This window comes from Pseudochaenichthys georgianus, unplaced genomic scaffold (genome assembly GCF_902827115.2).
Source record: "Pseudochaenichthys georgianus unplaced genomic scaffold, fPseGeo1.2 scaffold_987_arrow_ctg1, whole genome shotgun sequence".
Lineage (NCBI taxonomy): Eukaryota > Metazoa > Chordata > Actinopteri > Perciformes > Channichthyidae > Pseudochaenichthys > Pseudochaenichthys georgianus.
In genome coordinates, this window is record NW_027263508.1 from 45714 (window position 1) to 53375 (window position 7662).

Sequence of the window (7662 nt, forward strand, 5' to 3'; positions counted from 1 at the left end):
GTTTCTTCCCGTTAAGTTGGTATTCATCATTAATAGGTTGTTAAATGTTAAGAAGCCCTGACATGCTGTTTCTTGCAAGATGTTGCGCCCGGAAAACCTGGCTTAACAGGTGGCTGCTAACGTTAGCTTACAGTTTATTGCAGTGCTGCCCCCCCACCCTCTCGTCTCCAACACGGGAGAATTACACATAAAAATGCAGCGGGGTGTCACAATGTTGTCGCCAAGTTTAATGTAAAGTTCCACAGCTTTCTTATAGCGGAATCTAGTTTGTTAATGTTCAGTAACAGCTAGCATAGCATAAACAGCTAACCGCTAACGTTTGGCTAACTTGCTAGTTAGCTCTGCTCTATATATTACAAGCTAACATGACTAGCTAATGTCACACTGTGTGAACTAAAATACTTTTTGTATTACTACATCATACACGCTAGGTCCAAATCACTGCTAAAATTAATTATTTTTGAAAATGTATAGTAAAGAAACACTCAGCCATGCATGAAATAACATAGCAACAATAATACGGGTAATGTTTGACCCATGTTGTGCCTTAGAAGTGTAGTGATACAAACATGATTTTTATTCAAAAAGTAAGAAAGGGAAAAATACAAATTGGTGTTGATCCAAAACAGGTTAATTGAGGAATACCTGGAATCCTGAATGGTTAAAGTAATTTATTGCAAAGATATTTACAATTAAAACTAATTCGGGTCACTTTTGACACATGTTGGTTGTATGTTGTTGTGTAACAAAGGGTTAACATGACGGCTGTGATGTTCACTCTTTTGACAGAGCACCAGTGGACAGCGAGGACTATGGAAGAGAAGATGTGATGGCTTTGTGTGGAAAGCTGCTGACGCCAGCCTGTGTCCCTCATCAGTCTCTCCAGGCAGCACCCAGCTATTCTTCCATCTTGGAGATGAAAAGACTTTGATATGTGAGTAATAACTAACTTGTGTCTAACATAGTATTGAATGTGGTTTAGTAAAGTATTTAAAAATACCCCACATTGTACATGTACAGGACAATCAGACCTTGTTCAACAAAGATCATAAGACAATTGTTTTGTCTTTGAGGTACAGCCGCAGCAGAGAGTCTGAGTTTGAAGAAAGCACTAACATTTTATTTAGTGTTGTTTAATCAATCAATATTTACTGGTCTTGAATTTCCTCACTGGATTACAAAATGCTTGAATCTTATTGTACGGGGACATTATGCAGATTTAATCACCTGAAGATGAAAATATAGATTCATCGATATGTACCATTTTAAGGAAATAGACTGTTATGCGGCTTTCACACCAGCGCTTTTCAGTTTCTAGCTCCGAGCGGGAGCTTTTCTGGTTCAGCTCCGGTTTCCCTTTTCAGATCCCGCTCTGTTCACACCGCCCACTGGCGCCCCAGAGCTGCCCCTGCTGTGTCATGACGTCACCGTTTACATCGCTGATTTGCTCCCCAACGGCAGCCATTACGGCGCTCACAACAACAACTGCGTCGGGTCGATGATCGTGTTGCTTTTAATCACACGAAGCCAGAATAAATTGAATAACGACATCTCCAACCTTATACTTTGCTCCAGAGTGCCGTGGTTCATTGTTTATTAATGTGTTTCTGCAGCATTTACCGACCGCTGCAGTGCTGGCTGCTCTTCCACGGGAGTTTAATCTCCCGTTAGCTCCCGGTTAGCTCACACTGCAGCGGCCGCTCTAAAGTATTCACTGTCCGACTCACACAAGCAGCTGATGCATATCCCCAGTTCCCCTTAGCCTAAGTGAATGTGTGTCAGTCTGAATTGACACTCTTTGGTATCACAACGCTGTTATGAAAGTTTCTCTGGTATAAAACGGGTGATGTTGGCATAGCAACCGAAGCTAAACTGACTACTTGCATCGGATAGCTGTAATAATACAAAACAACACGTCTGCCTCTCTCCACAATGATCGATAACAGTGAACGGAGGGTCAAAGTAAGGCACAAATAAACAGAATCACACGAAGCCTGGTTAGTGTTGCCTGACTTTATAAAGTGTGTTTATAGGCACTACTGCTTGTAGGCAGGCATGACAGTCGACCCATGTTCAGGGGAGGTGGGTTTAGTTTCCTGCACGCCTCGACGTAAGAGAGACGTAAGCGACGTCGCCTCTTAGCTCCAAAGCTCTTGCCTCTGGACCGACAATTTTTTGGAGCTGGAAATGAAGCGGATTCCGGAGCTAAGAGCCGGCGCCGCTGCGGTGTGAACAGGAAAACCCGGCGCTTTTCAGGCTCTAGCTCCGAGCCGGAGCTGAAAAGGCGCTGGTGTGAAAGGGGCATTAGTGGTTAGGGCTGCAACAAACGACTAATTTGATAATCGATTAATCTATCGATTAATGAAACGATTAATCGACTATTCGGACTATTACTGTATGCCTTGCACAATTTCTCAAACACTCTTATTTAGCCATCAACTTTTAGATTTAGCTTGAGGTTGTTTTAGGCATGTGGAAACTAACAATGACGACAATAAAGATGAATACTTGATTCCAAAATACATATATTATTGAAATAACTTAAATTGTGAACAAAACTAACATTACTAACAATTAAATAAATAATATTTCACATCAAAAGAAACAACAGTGTTTTAACAAATCGTATTAAATAATCTGATGACAGAACTGTAAACAGAATAGCTGAAACTTTAACAAACTAAATAATAATAATAATAATAATAATATATAATATTTTTATAGCGCCTTTCAGGAAACCCAAGGTCGCTTTACAAGTCTGGTAGGGGGGGGGGAGTAGGGGAAAAAAGGCAGACAGGTTAAGGGGGTGGGGGGGGAAGTAGCGGACAAATAAACCTATTAAACTAACTACACAGTAGGGAAAGCCTTGGTAAAAAGGTGCGTTTTGAGGGCTTTATTGAAAATGTCCAGGGTTGGGGCGCTGCGGATTTCGGGGGGGAGGCCACACTGAAGGCTCTGTCACCAAAAGTCCGCAAATAACTCTGTTACCTCTAATCATTATGTTTGTATAATGTAGTTAGCTCCGTGTGTTGCTGCTAGCATACATAACACCTGACGTGAAAACGTTACTCGTGGACGGGGCTACAGAGCTACTGGAAAGACAGTCGAACCCGGTGCATTCCTCCGTCTGGATGTGGAGCACTTTTGCTAAATGTTTAGACAAATAGCTCGTGTTACCGCCCTTACATGCTAAACTCTTATTCCACTTTTGGTAACGAGCATTCTCCACATCGAGACGGGTAAAGTTGAACCACCTTGGAGCGCGTTCTCTCCGCCATCTCCCACGTGTGTGTGTTGCTGCATGTTGCAGCTGCGTGTGTGTAAACTGCCCCGCCCCCTCGCAAGCAGACGGGGGAAAGAAAGATCGAAAATACATCATAGACGCATTTGTTTGTCTTTTTGCATATTAGAAACGAGTTGGCGACACTAAGACTGCGATATAATGTCTTTGTAGCAATAATACATGACATATATTTTTTAAATGTCTCCAGTACCGATAAAAAGACCAATAAAGTTAGAGCTTAACGGGGCGTAAAACACACGTGATGACGTCACCAACGAATCGACGACTGAATTAGTTGGCAACTAATTTGGTAATCGATTTTAATCGATTAAGTCGATTAGTTGTTGCACCCCTATTAGTGGTATTGACCGAAGCTCCACAGCTATAGCTAGGCGCTGCTAATGAAAACTCAAGTGCTCAATTTGTTGTTTTTTCTTTATTATTAAGAATTGAGCAAGCATATCTTCCTCTTCGAAATCCCAGTTGTACTTCGCTAACACGTAGTGCCTGGGAGGGTGTGTTTGATTGTTCCCACCCTTACCTCACTTATGGACTAGGTCATGTTAGACAAGCAATCCAGTGGTTAGTTTTAGGGTCACCTCCATTGTTTTATTTTTTATTTATTCACTTTAAGAGAAAGGGATTTCAGAAACAAGTCTCACAAGTTTGTCTCGAGGTAAAATTAAGAAAAGCTAACTGTTGTTAGACTATGTTCCCCCCTTCTAAACTTATGAAATAAGCAATGCCCTGATAATAACATCCATCATTATGGTTTACTAATAGTTATCACTTCACTTCCTCCTCCAGCACCTGGACACAGCAGGAACCTATGCCAGGATCCTGTTTGTGGACTTCAGCTCTGCCTTCAACACAACCCTCTGGCTGGAGGCTGCGCACCATCAGGACCAGAACCTCTCTCCATCAGGACCAGAACCTCTCTCCATCAGGACCAAAACCTCTCTCCATCAGGACCAAAACCTCTCTACATCAGGGCCAGAACCTCTCTCCATCAGGACCAGAACCTCTCTCCATCAGGACCAGAACCTCTCTCCATAAGGACCAGAACCTCTCTCCATAAGGACCAGAACCTCTCTCCATCAGGACCAAAACCTCTCTCCATCAGGACCAGAACCTCTCGGCACCTCAACAAGGCCCGCCCCCCCCACTGACACTTTACCTCAGCCACAACGCAGACTCTGCATGGAGATCACAGGATGGTAAATAATGCAATGTTTAAATATTGCTTACTGCCAATATTTTATATTCTATAATTTATTGCATTCTATTTCTTAATATAGTTCGCTATCTGTGTAGTTTTTACATTTTTTTATTTGTATGTACGACACCTCCTCATACGTGTGAACATACCTGGCAATAAACCCGTTTCTAATTCTGATCTTTTTGTCCTCTAGGTTGCACTGCCACGTCTACAGCAGCGCAGAATGGACAGAGGAAACATGATTGGGCCTCAAGTTTTTTGCAGCCAATAAACATTATCCTACAAACTTGGGATAGGAGGGTGAGTGAACAAGTTATCCATTGGTTGGAACCTACATCCCCATTGTTAGACTTACTAAATCCTGCACACTGCTCCTTCACATTGACAATGTGAACATATGTCGCCATTTTGCCATTTCTGTTATTTTCAGTTGAATGTTTCAAAGTAATCTTAAAAAATTCAACTTACTTTTTGTTTCTACTGTTTATAAGTATGATGTTTAAATATGAAATGCTGTATTCATTAGTTGTACTATAATTCTACAAATATTTTTAAGTTTTCAGAGTAATTGTTTCCTACAGAACATTTTGTGATGTCATTTTGTTGAACCGGTTTGATTGGAATATGTTAGAAAAAAGCTGTAAAATAACAGTATTCTAGCTCTTTAGGTTCTGTATTTATGTTAGTGTTTGATCATACAAATCTAATAAAAGAAAATGTTTTTCTCATCAGAACTTTATTTAAGGTATTTTAATGTAACATTTTAAGACAATGGATTTTGAAAAGAGAGGAAAGTTTCCTCTAAAGTATTTAAGGACCATTTCTGTATACTAATTGCTTTGCACTTTATTTCAGTTAAAATATTTTTACTTTAATTTTATGGTTTTTGTTTGGCAGCCTGCTGCCAGTCATTTGACTGGTTTTTCCGTTTTTTTTGCCCATAGAAGTTTTAGTGCTGTACTTTTATTAAACGTTATTGACTGTAAAAAGAGCAGATACATCAGTAAAACCTGTAAAATATTTAAGGACAATTCCCGTAATTAATGTTATAAATTCTGCAGAACCATTTTATAGAAAACAATAGCAATGTTCGATTATTTTGCAGAATCTATAGTAAAATCCATAGGTAAATTCTATAGAATATTTGCCAATATTCTGCATTATATTCTACAGAAATTCTATAGAAACATCAATAGATTCTATGGAATATAGGTCACAAATTCTATGGTATTCTCCAGAACAGTTCTATAGAAAGCATCCATGGGGTTTTCTATAGGATTCTATAGACTATTTTCTACAAAAAAAACATCTACAGTGTATATTTTTTATACTATAGTATTCTATAGATTATTTCCCAGAATCTATAGTAAAACACGTAGGCAATTTCTATAGTATATCCGCAAAAATCCTGTAGTATTCTACAGACATTTTCTATAGAATTTGTCCATGGATTTTTCTATAGATTATTTCCCAGAATCTATAGTAAAACACATAGGCAATTTCTATAGTATATCCGCAAAAATCCTGTAGTATTATACAGAAATGTTCTATATAATTTGTCGATAGATTTTTCTATAGTATTCTATAGATTTTTTTGCTAAGGGACAGTTTACAGACTCTATTCACAGTGACAGGTACCATGAGTATCAGACAGCATGTCACCCAGCCGAGTTTTAAAATTATGCAGGGGAACCAAAGTGCTCAGTTTTAAACAGGTTTGCAGACTGTTCCAATTTAGTGGAGCTGCACATCTAAAAGCTTTCTTCCCTAAGACAGTCCTAGCACTTGGCACATTTAATAAAACAACATCATGAGATCTCAGGCAATACGTATTTTCAATTCGTCGAGAGATCAGAGAGCAGATATAAAAAGTTAGTTTACCCAACATGGCTTTATAGATGAACATGTACCAATGACTGAGCCTCCGTACAGTTAGTGAAGGCAGACCTGCCTTGGCATACAGGGTACAGTGAGGAGTGAGTGCTTTACAGTTAGTAACACATCTCAGAGCACTGTGATACGCAGCATCTAACTTGCTCAGGTAATGGGCAGGTGCATTCATATACATCAAATCACCATAGTCCAGCACAGGTCAAAAGGTCACAGTGACTAGCCTTTTCCTGGCTTCAAATGAGAAACAGGACTTGTTCCTGTAGAAGAAACCTAGCCTAACCCTCAGCTTTTTAAGCAGATTAGTGACCTGAAGTTTAAAAGCAAGACAATCATTAAGCCAGATACCAAGGTATTTGTAACAGGCAACAACTTCAAGTTTTGTTCCTTGTGTAGTTACAATATCTACAACAGGCTCTGGTGTCTTTGTAGCTTTAGAGAAGAGCATTACCTTGGTTTGATCCACATTTAAAATAAGCTTTAGTTCAGAGAACTGAGTCTGAATAGTGTTAAAAACAGCCTGTAATTTAACAACAGCCTCCTTAATGGAGGGACCTGCACAGTACATTACAGTATCATCCGCATAAAAATGTAAAGTAGCTTCATCCACATTATCACCTACGCTGTTAATATATATGGAGAATAAAAGTGGACCTAAAACAGAACCTTGTGGTACACCATTAGAAATGTTTAACCACTCAGAAGACAGCCCATCAAAGTGAACACATTGGGACCTTTCAGAGAGGTAGTTCACAAACCACCCCACTGCAAGGCTGGATATGCCAATACTGGCTAGCCTCTGCTTTAAGATGTGATGATCAACGGTGTCAACCACTTTGGACAGGTCAATAAACAGAGCTGCACAACTCTGCTTATTATCTAAAATACTAGTAATGTCATTTACCACTTTCATCGTGGCAGTGATGGTGCTGTGCTGCTTTCTGAATCCTGACTGATGTTTAGACAGGATGTAATTTATAGATAAAAACTCCTTTACCTGTTCACTCACTAGGCGTTCAAGAACCTTAGCCAGAACTGACAATTTAGAGATTGGCCTATAGTTATTTGAAATAATTGCCTCCCGCAATTGAGCATAGTAGCCCTGTCCGATATAGTGCCAGATGCTGTGGTAAGGCACGGAGGTAGCTCATTACGGATCTCACCGGTGGATATCGATGTTATGGCTTTCCAAAATGTCCTAAGATTATTTAGTTTTTCTGTGGTAACCGACAAATAGTACTTCGACTTTGCACTTTTGACATTTGAAGTG

General features: G+C 39.7%; 1 long non-coding RNA gene across 1 annotated transcript in view; it reads left to right on the top strand.

Annotated features, from left to right (window-relative positions):
* The window catches only part of LOC139433694 (uncharacterized), a 4327-nt gene extending 124 nt beyond the window's left edge, over positions 1–4203 (top strand). The window contains exons 2-3 of the long non-coding RNA XR_011643079.1: positions 790–934; positions 4091–4203. This is a non-coding gene — a long non-coding RNA (uncharacterized lncRNA). The remainder of the gene's footprint in view (positions 1–789; positions 935–4090) is intronic.
* The last annotated feature ends 3459 nt before the right edge of the window (positions 4204–7662 follow it).